Raw genomic sequence first — 16,153 nt, 5'->3', positions numbered from 1 at the left:
TATTTTCGAGGCCTTCAGCTTTAAATGTACAGGCTTAAAGTGCGCTTGCAACTGTTTTCTTTTTATTTCCGAATGTGTATTGCCTTAGCCAGCCACCAGATGTTCTGCATGCACTCTTGGAAATGTGTGGTGAGACTCTTTCGGAGCTGGATGGAGAAATAGCTATCAGTGAAAAGCACAAGAGAAGCGGTGGATTTTTTCAAAAGGACAGGCATACAGTTACAGAATTGGAGTTTTGTCCGATTTAGTATTTTTCGAGTATAAAGGCATTTCAGGAGAAGGGGGATTTACCTGGCCATTTTGGATGAGGCAGTGAGGCACATTGCACTGCCGTGCAGAGAACCAGAGCCAGGCCAGGAACAGCTAGACCAGAAGCCGGGCAGTAACGCTGTGCAATGTTACATGCTGGCTGCACAGCTCTGCTGAGAAGCGCGGTGTGTTAGCTCAGGACGACCTCTGCGCTAACGCAATTTTACTGCCCTAATACCGTGTTACGGCTTCCAGGATCTGGCTGACCCGAAGTGACGCTAACAGCCCTGAAAACAGTAGCGTTTCATGCAGATACTTCACACCAGCACAGTTTGCCTACAGCAAGTGATGAGATACCCATCTGAAGCAGGTTAACATGGTTTGTCTGTCCTCGCTTTCATGGTGACGTGGATGTGCGCTGCCGTATTTACGTGAGATTGCTATGTAGCTCGACCCAGTAAGTCCACTTGTTTGCATGCACTCTCTAGGCTCGTGGCTGTTTCCCTGGGCATTATGTGTTGGGGAATGAGTATCTGTATGAAAGAGCTGCTGCCATTTTTCACTTTCATATTGTATTATTGCGTCTGCAGATCTCTTGTCCGCATCTCCTTGCATATCTGGGCTTGGTCTCAGACATCCAAATGCATACTAAGGCACCCAGATATCTTCATGTAAGCTTTTCATTTTTGCAATCACTGGTCTTTGCTCCTGGGGTATGTGCCGTCCTGGCAAGGCAGGCACCATATCCTCCGATGCCCCCTCCAACCTCCTCTCAGGAATGGGTGAGCCTCCACTAGTGCCTAGCACTCCATGTTTAAAGCTACTCCAGTGAAGCTGTAGATGTTGTTGTCAGCTCAGGATTCCAGACAAGCATTTCCTGAACAGAGATAAAACAAGCTAGAACACAGCTACGTGCAATGGCTGACTAATTCAACCCATGTCATGTTTAACTGTACCCAGAGTAATAGATCCCTCCCATCATCTTAATGTCTGCGTGCTCATTATCGCTATGCTTAAAATAGATGCAATAGAATAAATCCATTGCAAGGGCTTCCGGACTAGGAGTAAGGAAAAAAGTTGACGGATCAAGCGCCTTTCTCTCAGGCTGGTGTCAACAAGGTGATGCCCAACAGAGCTCTGGGTCCCTTACGCCCTGGAGCTCTGAGATGAAGTACCTCTTACTTGGCTCTCCAAATATCTATTTTAAGCATTTTCCAACTGCTAAGCTGGCTGCGTTTTCGCCCAGCTGGTCTTTGTCTGCTTGTTGAATATTATTTTGGTTGTGGTTTGCGGTCATTAAAACAGAGTTACAGAAGAGGTCCCTGGCGTGGGCCTTTTCTTAACTGCCAATGGCCCACCACAGCAGTCAAAACTCCGGGTGGTTTTACTGTCACTGGAGGGAAACCAGTGGTTTGGAATCGGGAGACAGGGATGTGAAGATGTATAGGGTCCTCGAATGTCCAAAGCGAAGGTGGAGAATGGGTTGTCTGTAAGTAGTAATGTTAACTAAACTGCATAAAAAGGTGTGTGGCCTTTGTTGTGATATAATACGTATTTTCTTATATGCATGAGCCAAATTGTTGCATCATTGCATCATAATTTATCATAAGTGTGTCCGCCTTTACTTTCAGTCATCTTCTCCCATCCTTATTGGTTCTTGGCAATTACTGTAGATAGACCTTGTAAATATTGCAACCTCGGGTTGCTGTAATCACGTTGGTTCAATTCAGCAGACGGAGCTGTGAACAACAAGCACTCCACTGTGTCCTGAAGACAAAAGGGCATTTTTGCCTTTGAACCAAAAAAAAAAAAAAAAAAAAAAAGTATGAAGAGTTACATCTTGAGGCTACTAACTGTAAGACATTTTTAAAACTACTGTACTTGACACCACTTGAGACAGATACAGAGACACTAAAGATGTCACGATATTCATTGGTATTGTAACAGAACTGCTATTGTATGGGTTTTTTGTATTGCTGTTAAGTATTGTTTTGTGTGTGTGTGTGTTGGAACCTACTGGGGACATGTTATATTTTGAAGTGATTAAACTATTTAATTGTGTGTCTATATTTTGGAATGGAATTATTTCTTCATTAAAAAGATTTTTAAAAGTAATCTATGGAGCATCATGTTTGTGGCTTATTTTGGTTTCAGAAGTCCTGTTCCACGGAGCGGAAGCACAGGGTTTTTTCATTAGAAAAGGAATATGTTTCCCCGTGGCACAGCAAGCAGTCTTCGCTTCACCCACACTCCTTCCACCGCTTTCCCCAGCGCTTTGAGCATGGCACAGAGCAGCGCCTGCGTTCCAGTGGCCCAAGCAGTTTCTTCCTGGTGCTGAGGAACCTAAACCAAAGCCCTGTCTGCAATACCGTAATTTTGCTTACCCACTGTGCTCCTTAGAAGGAGCAAAACCTTGGAAGAGGTGCATTTTAATGGCTTTGCCATATACAGTCACGTTATCTTTTGTTGCAGAAGGACATGATGTCTTTAGTTTTCCAATTACACTTTTAAGGTGTCTTTCCATATCGGGTGTTGGTAATTACAACTGGTTGCTAACCTAAAGGAGCACGGAGCTGCAAAGCAAGAGCTCTTACTTAAAGCAACAAGTTTGTGTCCTGGTGAAGTACCTCCAGGCATGGCGAAGACAGCTGGGAGGCAATGCCCGGCTGTGCTTTCTGTGCCCGTGGTGCTGGTGGTCCTCCACAGGGCAGCTTCTTGAGGGTGTGCTGCTGCCCCGCGGTGGCAGCTCTTTCCAGCGGACGGACCGCAGCCGGCCATTGCAGAGTGTGTCCCTGGCAGCTCAGCGCAGCCGAAACGTCCCCGGCTGTACACATGGCGTTGCTAACTGGCCAATTAATTACACCGGGATGGGGTCACTTAGAAGGAAAGCAGTAGCAGCACACCAAAACCATCCTCTAATACTTGCCACATAGTTAAATATCCCAGTGTCTTGGGAAGCAGATAAAACCCAGTCTGCTGCCTCCCTCTTCAACGCTGACTGCTGTGGTAACCTATAAATCACCAGGGTGTATTTGCCCTAATTCCCTTGTCTACATGGTGACGTTCCTCAATAAAGATGATCATTTTACACTGTAAATTATTTGCCAGATCTGCTGAACTTTGCTTCCACAATCCCAGTCCAAATTCATATCCGCGGGATTGTAAAATATGATGACATATCATCAGCTCATGAGGATAACTCTCTTTTATCCGTGCATAATCCCAAATTGCTGTATTTCTTCCTAACCCACAGTCAGCCTATGGCCTTTGGGGAGCAAAGGAGCCAGTGAAAACTAATTTATAGGCAAAGGCTGTTTTCCTCTTTGCCTCTTGGTTACTCGAGCTACTTTCTGCTCCCCACAAGGAAAATAGACTCATACAGGAAGAAATAAATTAGTTTCACTTGCAAAAAGAAATAAAATAAAAATCATGAAATAAAAATAATGAAATTAATAAAATTAATAAAATAAGTGGTCTTCCGATCAGGGAAGCTGGCACCTTGGCTGCATCAGTGCTGAACTAGGTGACTGAAAGCACCTGAGAGTTTCTAAAAGCACCTGGGAGTTTCCTGCAGCAGCACATGGATCTATGACCGCTCTTCCAAAGTTGCCTTGGGAGGCCTGTTGCTCAGCAGTTGTGTATTCCCTTGCAAGCAGCCCTTAGTTCCAGGTGAAACCTTTTAAGAGAATATCGCAGGAATACGAAGCCGAGTCTATCGCAAAAATAGGTTAAGTGGGATGGGAAATCTCTATTGTTCCACAATGAAAAAATGCACTGAAGAATTTCATGTGCTTCAGGATCATCCTGTCTAAAACCCCAGATAATCCACAGATTAAGGATTCCCCTTTGCTTTCTCCTGAGTGATTGCCACCGGTTGAGTTGTCTGTGGATTAGGTCAGCTATCCCACACTGCCAGCACAGCACCAACATGCCTTTGGCTGCAAAAGGCAAAGCGGCAGAATTAGGTTGCACCTCTCACCGGCTTCCCGTTCCCCCAAGAGAGATACAAGCCAATGATGAACAGGTCCCAGACCGGAGTAAGCCTTTCTGAGGGCCCACAAGTCTGGAGCTTTCTAGAAAAGGCTGTTTTGGGGAAGCAAACTCCCAGGACAGGGCTGGGGGACGTGCAGAGGGGAGCAGGGGAATCATGCAGCCACATCATGCAAACTTTGAGATAAGATGGTCAATGCAGCTTGAAGACAATAAAGACTAAAAAGGTAGGCAATGTGAAACAATAGTTGCTTTTCTGTGTCTTGGAAGGAAATGGAGGAGGCCACGGCTTATTTTGTCATTGGTATGCGACGTTGCAGAATGTAGTTTGCAATTTAATACAACATAATTTAGCACTAGCAAATTAATCTCCTCACAACTTACGTTTTTGACGCAACACTCAGCAGTAGCCAGATGGCAGATGTGTTAGGCCTGCTGCTTGTTATGCTAATTGTCAGCCGTAAAGGCCTCCCAGTTAATGTTTCTTCTCCTCTGCTTGTTACAGCCCAGCATTGTGTGCAGCCCGCATGTTCTCTGAGAAAAGAGGCACCCTGCGAGTACCTGTTTTGAGTGGTTTTCTTATTACTGCTGGGTTCAGTTTTGGGCCCTCTCAGTACATTCCTGTCTAAAAAAAATCTGGGTCAGAGTCGTTTCCAGTTTGGTGACGTGAGCCTGTGTACATACATTTCTTAACCTTTGGTCTTTGCATCCCCCAGATCTCTGAAAGCCTCCCCTCAACCCAGCCTGGGGCACAAAGCCTCCCTGCTCCTCCTCCCTCCACCACATGCACCTCAGTGTGATTGCAGGATGGGAGGCTGCTCCTCGCCTGCACACGAACCTTTCTCCTTGTATTTTTGCTGTCGTTCCAGTCTCACACCAGGGTGAGAGGGGATGTGCCTGAAACCCCCCCCAAAGGCAGGGAGCGGCTGCTGCTTGCCTCGGAAGCATCTTTCTCACCATCGGTGAGCATCTCTCTCCGGCCTCCTGTCCCACTTCTCACAGGAGCTGCCGTGGGGCCCAGACTGGAGTTTCTCCTGGGTGCAGTGCCTCACTCAGGCCAAAAAGTTTCTTTTGGACATCCAAAACTCTTCCCTGGTTTCACCGAAAATGTACCCCCCCCGGCCCCGCAGGCTTACCTCTCCTCCTGCACCCCTCACTGCTGCCTAATCCAATTACACTCGATTTTTTTTCTTTTTTGCTTTGTTGTTTTTTAAGGCCACTGACAGTAGCCTTAAATCCCCAGCGATGTTATGCACATAACACTGCTGCTATCACTAGGAATCGTGCTTAGCAAGCCTTGAAGATCTACTTTTGTCTCCACGCTTCTTTTACGTCTGTCTTCATGTGAAAAAGCAAGAGCTTACAGGCTCTGTAAGAAGCAGCTTTCATCACCATATATATTATGTAAGTGCAGCTAAACTTAGAAATCCCCCAACAGACCTCAGCTCTGAAAAGCCACCCTATCGCCCTCTCTACAAAGCAGCAAAGTAGTATTTTAGTATTTTTAAATGGCACCGCATGCTCTCCAGAGCTGGTTTTACATTTGCTACCCATAAATGCGCTCTCGCTCTCAGCTCATTTGCCCAGAGCCCCTCGTAGTCCCTAGTCCCCCCAGCAGACCTAAGAGTTCAAGCCCTGTTTGTTTCGGCTGAAAGGCTGATATTGGAGCTATTGCAGATGGTAATTAGTACTCGAGGGAGCGCTGCTTCCAGGGAATCCTCTCATCGCTCGCTCTGAGTCGCACGCTTATTGGAGGACGCTTCAGCAGAAACACATTTTCTGCTATGTTTTGGATCTAAGGTCTCACAAATTAATTGAGTTCATGTATAAATGCAAGAAGGAGGAATGCAGAACACTAACCTAAGGTCGCGATTGTGAGAAATGTATGCAGAAAGACACCTGTTCGCCAATTAAAAACTGGGTTTATAGAGGTTATACAAAATCTGCACAGCTCTAGCATTGGTTGTTTGTCTGGTAAAGTGATAATCAACAGAAAAAGTAACGGGGTTTGGCTGCAAGTGGGGGTTACCGAGGCTGATGGTGCCTGGAAGCAGAAAAATTAAACCATCTTAAGTTTAGTTGGAGATCCATCACTTAACCTAAAGGGAGCAAAACCAGAGGACTAAAACCAAATGAAAACCAGATCACTGTTTTCGTAGCTATTCAGTGGCCAGCTACTGCTTTCCTTGGGAAGCAACTCGTTATTCCCCTTGCGTGTTGCGCTGCTGGTAGCGATACAGCTCAGCTGCTCGGCTAACGCTGCTGAGCTGCAGGTGGTTTTCTGCTGTGAGGACGCAGCGGGCTTGCTCCTGCCACGGCTGGGCCGTTAGGTACAGCTGAGGTGCAGCGGGCAGAAGTTTGCCCTAACAGCGCTCTCGAGTTGATAGCAGGACTGCATCTGGTCAACCCTTTAATAAAACGTGATGAATAGCCATGGGGAGTCTTCCCTGGCAGCTGAAACCTTTTCCAAGATGGAAATAATGTTCATGTCTTCAGCCACCCAACAGATGAGACAGAAAAGCTAGTGGCCTTGTCCAGAAAGTATGAGCCAGCCTAATTCTGGGGTGAGGTTTCACACTGGGCTGTGTGATAATTCAAAAAGCAAGAACCCTTGTATCAGGTCCTTCCCCTATCCTTTGCTGTAGGCTGTCTGTACAGTAAGAATATTTATTCTCTCACCTCTGAATATAGAACTTCGCCAACACAACTTAAGCCAAGACATTAAAAAAACCCTGGGAAAGGCAAGGCTTGAATTTTGTTGAGTATCTGCATCATGCCCTGTTGCCTAGGTATCTACATTTAAAATTCAGGGGCTTGTTTCTAGGAGTTATGAGCTAGAGAAATAAACAAGCTCTTTTAAGGATGCAGAAGAGAAGAGGACTCAAATTTGGTTTGCTGTGTTTATTTTGTTGTGCTCATGTGGACATTCATTGTCTAACGATGACCTAGAAACATAGATACCCTGCGGAAGCCTTTCCCTTACTTGCTTCAGCCAGCTTTATATGCCTAGCTCTGTATAGTCCCTGGCACAGACATGACAGACGTATGCATGCGTACACCGATGAGTTTGTTCTTGTTACATTAAATAAGAAGGGACATTCCAGACTGCGTGGGGTGAGTCAGATGCGGTAAGAGGTTATCCTACCCAGTTTGTGTGGGTCAGGTTTTTCTCATTTTCACTGTACAAGAGGATGAACAGTCCCCCACCACGCAAAGGCGAGAGCTGCGCTGCATGTGTCCTCATGCCAGCCCCTCAAGGCAATGCTGGCCATACCCTGCCAGAGGTGGTACCCCTCTGCACCCCAGGAATTGCCTTTCCTTGGCTCACAGCTCTGCTTTTGCGAGATCCCATTGGTGTGAGGGCCCTCATTTTACTGCACAGCGGCCACCAAGCCCTTTGGCCTTGGTTTTGTATCTCTGGAGCATGCAGATGCCGCGATGGAAATCAGGGACCCACCACACCAAACACAGGCGGGTGTCTCTCCTCCTCCAGAGGAGGGGTGATCTAGACTAAGAGGAAAAACATGCGAAGAAAGTGTAAAAAGATGAGGTGACAGGGATGTTCACCTGCCGACATGAAGTATCAGTAGACATAACTGGTGGGCTTCAGGCCGATTTACTTTTAAGATCTGAATCAACAGTAGCTATTTGGAGTATCCGAAAGATGTGCTTGCCCATTGGCCTCATCCGATTGAAGCAGCACTAGTGCAGCTCCCCTGATCAAGAAAGAACTTTTCTTGAAAGGCACAGTAGTAATGAAAATATTTATTCTTTATGCCCTATGAATGCATTTCATTACCATCTAGTGATACCATAGCTGTAACCCCAGGAAAACTTATTTTCAATATACTGTATGTCTACAGAGATATTCAAGATTACTCTGGAATTTCTGGGCTGAATTCTGGCAAGTTTAGCCCAACCCAGCACTTCCCTTAATGTAATTGCCTACAGGGGCATGTGGACGTGTCTTTAGCTGCATAAACCTAATTATGCTCCCACAGCCCCAAAACTGACAGCTGAATTACTGTTCCAGAATACTTGCAGAGCAAAACTTAACCAGAAGTGTTGCAGCTTGATTTGTTGGACCAGCAGTCTGAAAAGAAAGATTGTTATGTAAATTTCATTTGGAAATTATTAGCAAGAGCGATGCCATAGAACAGAACAGAAGCCTTTTATTTTTTAAAGGCATTCCACCTTATTATAACCACATTCTGTTTCTGGTTACATTAGCATAAATAAATTGCAGGTATATGAAGTATTTTTGGTAGAGTAGACAGGTTTTTGAAGATGAAGTCTTTCTCATACAATGCAGTCCTAAAAGAGATCTTAAGTGTTCTGAAAACTCCAGCATTGATTGAAAGTGTGATTTCTTTCCCCTGTAAAGCTGCAAAATTGTTGTTCTGGAAGCACTTGTTCTCAGCAGAAAGTTGGCAGTGTTCATAAATGAAGTCACACTGCGAAACTTAAAAAAGATACCCACCCCGGCCAGTCCTAGTCGCTACCTTGCTCCCTCCAATGCCTTTCCTTCTATATTTGCTGCCTGAAGTCAAAGTCGGGCAAGGTCTGAAATCTCATAAAACCTACAGTCCATGAAAATCTGTTGCTAAATAGGGGTGATACAACATAATCATGCAAGAAGTAATCTCTGTCATAGTTGAAACTTCATTTGTATGCCTATTTTCACAGTTACAAGAACCGATATACCTTCAAACTATAGAAGGATAGATAAAGAACACTTAAGACCTCTTTTAGGACTGCATTGTATGAGAAAGACTTCATCTTCAAAACCTGTCTGTTGGGCCGTAGAGTATGAAGAATTTTTCAGCTTTTCCTTACATTTCTAAAGAATCTAAAAAGTAACATCCAACAGACGTGAAACAGGGAAAAAAATAGTTGATTTTTAAAAAGTACAAACCTACAGCCATGGAAGTTTTAGAGAGCAAATGCAAAACCCATTCAAATAACTATAGAAAATGCAGAAAGACAGGAACGTGTATGTATTTCTTTACGGTAGTCCTCAGCACATCTGTCTTCTAAAAAAGTCTGCCGCATTTCCACCAACAGCTGTATCCTGGCTTTTTCTTGTAGTAAAGCAGAAATTAAGTAGCAAAGTTGTAAAACTAGAAGAATTCAAGAAAAATAAATATGCAGTGAAGTGAACTCAAAAGGCTGGGGTTTATTTATTGCAGATAAGGACTTTTCTGTAGAAAATAATTGCAGGAATGGAAGAGTCGTGTCACATTTTTCATGACAAACAAAAAAGCCAACAAGCACAGATTTTTGGCATGACATTAGGCTTGAGGTTTTGAACAGCCCTTTTCACTGCATGTAGAGACAATAATCCTGGCACGATGCGAGCCAAGTTGCTGGCATGGAGCACGATTTTCAGCCATCCTCTCCTTCCACCCTGCAGCCCCAGCTACTGTACGGCTTGGTGTGAAATCTTGGTCCCATGATTTGCTCTGTGTCCCTTCAGGTCCTCACTGGAAACAGGGGAACTAATGAGCAGTGGTGAATGAGACCAGGAAAGAATAAAAATCACTTTGGAATGATTTTGAAGCATTTCCCTGAGTTTTTGTGGCAAACAGTAAATTAAGACATCAGGGACATTTAAAACATTGTCCTTAAGCATAAAGTCATACTTAAAACCCCACTGTTGGCTTATATTTTCAATTTATGGCCAAAAAGTATCATTCTTGCTGCCACTGCTGCATCTCCTCTCCTCCTTCATTCTCCTAACCTAACGAGTTTTTTCTTTTCCAACGTCTCCAAGCACGGGCCCATCCCTGCTCCATAGTGTCCTCCTCCAGGCCCCAGTCAATCCACATGACCTGCATTTTGGCCCGGCTCGTCTCACCAGTGAGACATGGTAGAGTCGGAGCTGCGTCCTCACACCCCAGGGACAGAAACCCCAGTCCTGTGTGGCGGGTCCCGCTTCCTCCCAGCAACAAGGAGGCTTGATGTGCTCATGTCCATGTGCTGTCTTCGGCTTGAGGCTAAATATCTGCCTGAAGCGCACCCCGATGAGCTCTCCAGGAGGACATTCTCCACCCTGGTTCTAGGAAACCTGGTCCTGAGCCACAACTTTCCTCCCCACAGCAGGGTCTACTGCTTTCTCTGTCCCGCAGTTTAACTTAACGTTGAAGTTCAGCAAGGCTCACAAGACGTGGACTGTGACCTCTGAAAAAGAAAAGATTAATTGCTTTTTCCCATGTCTTTTGCTCTTCCTGTGGTTCAGCGAAGGCCTTGACTTCCATGGCTTTGAAGTATTTCTTCCTCAACAGTGTCTTTGTTTTCTGCATGAGAGATTTACCTCTTGCCTCGCCTTGAAAATTCAGGTAGCTGGAAAGTTGGAGAAATTACAACTTCAGAGGAGCCTCAAGACTAAGCAATGAAGAAAGAGAGGAACTTCCAGGCAGCCTGTAAATTCTTGGGGCTGAGAATGTAAACTTGTCCAAGCTTACAGTCCCTTCCAGCACAAAACTGGTGTAAAAGAGCATAGGTGCAAATGTGAAAAAGCCCTTTGTTCATTTGTTTATTTTCTCAAATACCTGCTTTAATGCAGTGATAAATTAACATTTTATGGTGCCTCTGTGTCAGTTTATAGACCGTGGCACTTATTATCACCTGTGACAGCTGAGGTTCCCAGCCCGATCAGCACCTGCAAAAGCAGAGGAGAACAGATCTGGCTTCACCTCTGTTCTGAGGTCACAAGGAAAAAAATTTTGGAGACAGTTTTTTCTTTTCCAAAAAATTGCATTTGAGCTTTTAAAATGCACCAGACGGAATGATTACAAAGACCCACAACACCACTTTACAACATTTGTCGTGCATGGTCACCATTAAAATCTGTTTCAATGGCATGTATAGTAACTCTGTCCAATTATGTACACAGTTTTAATATGAAAAAATCATGGCTTTTTAAAAAATTATTTTTAATTATTTATTTAATTTAATTTTTTATCTATTAACAACACCACTTTACAACATTTGTCATGGATGGTCACCATTAAAATCTGTTTCAATGGCATGTATAGTAACTCTGTCCAATTATGTACACAGTTTTAATATGAAAAAATCATGGCTTTTTAAAAAATTATTTTTAATTATTTATTTAATTTAATTTTTTATCTATTTAAAATTGGTTCAGATGAAAAACAGTTGTAAGAGAAAATTTCCTTTTCAGAGAGAGACTGGCATAGCTAAAAGGGAAAGAAGAACACACGCGCAATGTTGAAGGAAGTAGCATTAACTAGTTCTGAAGTGAGAGCTTTACAATTACATTATATATTACAGTTTTTTAATAAACTGCATTTAAATACATGCAATCAGTCCAAAACTCCACAGACATCGGACTCAGGCAGGGAAGGGGGAGAGGGCACATGTGCACGCGCGCACATGGCTGGGGGGACGATGGGGGACACTCATGTGCCTTCTGCATTCCAGATTTATTTCGGCTTTACAGAGAAAACTCTAACTAACAAAATGGAGTTGCAGTCCAATGTGTTCTTATCTGTCCGTTTCTATTTATAATTACCACAGGACAGAAATTAAGCCAAAACATAAATTGTAGAATATAACAGTTGGAATACATTAATTCTAGCAGCTCTGGCTGCTCCACTGAAGAACCCGTGTGAGAGGGCAGGGGAGGCGCCTCCTCCCTCTGCACTTACATCCATCCTTCTCCTGGCTTTCGATTGCTTGGAAAGCAGGGTGTGGAGCTGTACATATGCTGTGCGCCACGGCCTGGAGCAATGTTGTTGCAAAGATTTTCTAATTCCTGGGGGACTGCCCAAGTCAAGCAAACGCCAAACTGTTCAGTGTTGTTCTACAAATATATTGCTGCTGGAGAGGGGGATTTCGGGAGACTGGGCAGTGCTGGAGGATGTTAACAGACACGAGGTAGCATGCTGACAGCATTATCCCAGTCTGTTAACAGCTGTATTAGCCCTGGTGAAGCTGTTGCAGTACACTTGCTAAACCTGCTTATTTTGTTTGGGCATCCATCAGGACTTTCAAAATTACTTTATCCACTGTTTCGGAATAACATACCAACTGGTGAGTAAGTGAGTAAAACTTTAAGCTATGCATAAGTAAATGGTTTCATTTCTGCCGCGGATCCTCTGCACAGGAGGTAATGTGTTGCCGTCACGCTTTGCGAAGCTCAGCCAAAGATCACAGTGCAACTCACTGGCCAGCTATGCCATCCTCTTACTTACTTGGCAAAATTGCTTTTATACATCTGCTCTGGTCATATTTCTCCTTGCTTAGCTCATAAAGAAACCCCATTAAATCTCCCTTGAATCCAAATTCACAATTTCCAGAAATTGGTTCAGTCAGCAACGTCTGTACTCTTCTCTGCTGAGGAGAACATGCCTGAATTATCCACGTGCCTCCCGGCTCTGCCTGTACAGTCAGGAGCCAGGATACTTCATAGCCCCAACAGCTAAATCCCCTTGCATTCTTCACTTAGTCCTTTGCCACAGACATTCCCCATCACTTCCCCTGTGCAGCGTCCTTGTGCAATGTTTCCTAGCAGAAATAGCCGTAAAACGTGTTGATGAATTGAGGACTGTGGCCCCATTACCTCCAGGAGGCAATAAAGAAGCTTTTTAATAACAACAATTAATAACAACAAGCAAAACTTGATTAATGGGATGGGAAGGCAGTATTAAGAAAATTTCTTGTTCATTAGTTGATTAAGAGCTCCAGGAACCATAGATCATACTGCTCTCACTGAGGCTTAGCCAAAGAATGAGACAAAGATGGTGACATCTCTACTACAGATAATTGATTTCAGTAGTAGTTAGATCATGCTTTATACCAATGATGGAAACTATTAAAATTGCTTAGTAATAGGTGTAAATGCATGGGCTATCCAGCGATACCAAAATTAATAAGAGTTATCACCATACCATGAAACCAGACTTGTGCCCCACTTTGCATGGTCCTTTCCTGGTGGTGTCATGATAGTCTTTCATAATACACAAAATAAAGTAAATTCATCCTTACTCTTTATCACAAAGATTAAGAGATTTTTCATTCATCCGTGGGGTTGAACGTCACTGCCGTAGGGTACCTGTGGCCAGGCATGCACCAGCCCTGCTGCGAGACGTCTCCCTTTGCCCCACAGACCTGGGGATCTCAGTGGATAAGGAGAGCAGAAAAGCCTTCAGGTCTCACATCAAATTGAATTTAGCCAAACAGCCCCAAAGCCTGATGTTTCTGTCCTCTCTACAGTCTCTTGAGACATGTTCCCAGTGTACTTTCAGCAAGGATAATGCGGTTGCCCTGCACCTACTAATAATTAGTGACGGCCTCAGATCCTGTTTCCCCAGAATAAGGAGTAACAGGCGAAGCCGTTGCAGCAAGGGCAACCTCTCCCTTTTGACTGGTTTAAGGGTTAGTCATTTTCTCAGCCAGACTACAATTTTAACTATTCAAAGCAGCGATTTCTGTATTTCTTGTGGAATTACAGTAGAAATGCTTTAGCTACTTGCATGCTTTGCACAGCAATTTTTATCGAATGAGAGCACCGTGCCACACCTTGCTGTATCAGCTGCTGTTAGGACTATTTTAAGGCTTCATTCCCCCGAGTGCTCACAAGGGACCCGAGTTGCCACCTGCACCCCATCATTACGGGTCCTAGGAGGAGACGCCCTTGGCCCGAATCCCAGGCTCGGTGTGTACTCCCAGCTTCGCTCTCTTGACACGGCTCCATTTGTTTCGCCCTTTGCACTCAGTCGTCTCTCTGCTGTGGTGACTTGGAGGCAGAAAGGTCAGTTTTGTACAGCCAAAAGCTAATTAATTAGATCAATCTCTTGAGGCCTATTTGTAAGGGGAAAATACCTCCCAGTATTAATTTGCTTCAGTAATGTAAATGATGTATTTCTGGCTCGTGTTCTCAGACACTGTTTCCACTACTTTCACGCTTCTATATTATTATTATTATTATCATATTATTATTATCATTTTATTTCAATTATTAAACTGTTTTTATCTCAACCCACGAGTTTTTCTAACTTGTGCTCTTCCAATTCTCTCCCCCATCCCACCGGGTGGGGGGAAGTGAGTGAGCGGCTGCGTGGTGCTTAATTGCCGACTGAGGTTAATGCGGTTGCCCTGCACCTACTAATAATTAGTGACGGCCTCAGATCCTGTTTCCCCAGAATAAGGAGTAACAGGCGAAGCCGTTGCAGCAAGGGCAACCTCTCCCTTTTGACTGGTTTAAGGGTTAGTCATTTTCTCAGCCAGACTACAATTTTAACTATTCAAAGCAGCGATTTCTGTATTTCTTGTGGAATTACAGTAGAAATGCTTTAGCTACTTGCATGCTTTGCACAGCAATTTTTATCGAATGAGAGCACCGTGCCACACCTTGCTGTATCAGCTGCTGTTAGGACTATTTTAAGGCTTCATTCCCCCGAGTGCTCACAAGGGACCCGAGTTGCCACCTGCACCCCATCATTACGGGTCCTAGGAGGAGACGCCCTTGGCCCGAATCCCAGGCTCGGTGTGTACTCCCAGCTTCGCTCTCTTGACACGGCTCCATTTGTTTCGCCCTTTGCACTCAGTCGTCTCTCTGCTGTGGTGACTTGGAGGCAGAAAGGTCAGTTTTGTACAGCCAAAAGCTAATTAATTAGATCAATCTCTTGAGGCCTATTTGTAAGGGGAAAATACCTCCCAGTATTAATTTGCTTCAGTAATGTAAATGATGTATTTCTGGCTCGTGTTCTCAGACACTGTTTCCACTACTTTCACGCTTCTAAAAAGAGAGCGTACAGTGCAGCAAACAGTCCGGGTTTAGCCTAGGAGCCCCTGCTACATCATTGACCTCGGGGCTACAGCTCAGATCTAAACTCTTATCCTTTCCTATCTGCACTAAATACTACTTTAATTTTTATATAAAAGTCCACTAATGCAAGGTAAAATTTCACATCGTGGAGCTGTTCAGGCTAATAGATCGTAAAAATCCTGCCATATCCACCTCTTTTTAGATCCTCCTTCTCTGTGGATCTTCTTTCTGAGGCTACTTGTGCCGCAGTGGGATAATCAGGGCAGCAACCGCAGCCCTGTCTCACGTCCTTCCCCAGGACACTTCTGCCTTGCATAGCTCCTGGCCCTGTCCCATGCCAGCATCCCAGAGAGCAAGCTCCACCGTTGTTCAGGCTAATAGATCGTAAAAATCCTGCCATATCCACCTCTTTTTAGATCCTCCTTCTCTGTGGATCTTCTTTCTGAGGCTACTTGTGCCGCAGTGGGATAATCGAGGCAGCAACCGCAGCCCTGTCTCACGTCCTCCCCCCGGACACTTACTCTTCCTTGCGCAGCTCCTGGCCCTGTCCCATGCCAGCATGCCAGAGAGCAAGAGAGCTCCACCGTGGCCCCAGGAGCAAGAAGGACCTCCCAGGTGGAGGGAGCACTGGGGGAGATCTTTGCAGAGGCTCTGGGTAAAGGCACTTTTGGAGGCATCACCCAGACAGCCGCTGCCCCATGCACCCTGCTGCAGCAAGCGCCTGCCCGGCACCTCTCGGAGGAGGGACCGACCGGCACAGCTCCCTGTGACAACACGTTGTCGCGGCTCCACTACCTACTAGGCAAACTAAGTTTAAGGCCACAGGTATCTCACCTTGTGAAAACTTACTTCAAGACAAGACTCTTGAGTAAAACTGAACTGGCAAAGAAGGAAAATGGGAAGGTATGATTTCTGTAGACTACAGATGGCTTTTCGACATCTGCCGGTTTCTGACATGAAAGAAAAGGTGTTTTTACATTCTGGTCATTCCCCTTTTTCTGCTTTCTGTCTCTTGGTCAGCAAATACACTCAGTTTTGAACAGTCTATTTGTAAACTAAACATGGTATAGAATAGGGCAAGAGCCAAGAGATACTTTTTCTAGCTACTGACTTGTACCT

This window comes from Aptenodytes forsteri, unplaced genomic scaffold (genome assembly GCF_000699145.1).
Source record: "Aptenodytes forsteri isolate BGI_AS27 unplaced genomic scaffold, ASM69914v1 Scaffold23, whole genome shotgun sequence".
In the NCBI taxonomy this organism is placed as follows: domain Eukaryota; kingdom Metazoa; phylum Chordata; class Aves; order Sphenisciformes; family Spheniscidae; genus Aptenodytes; species Aptenodytes forsteri.
Note: the sequence above shows the minus strand (reverse complement) of the source record.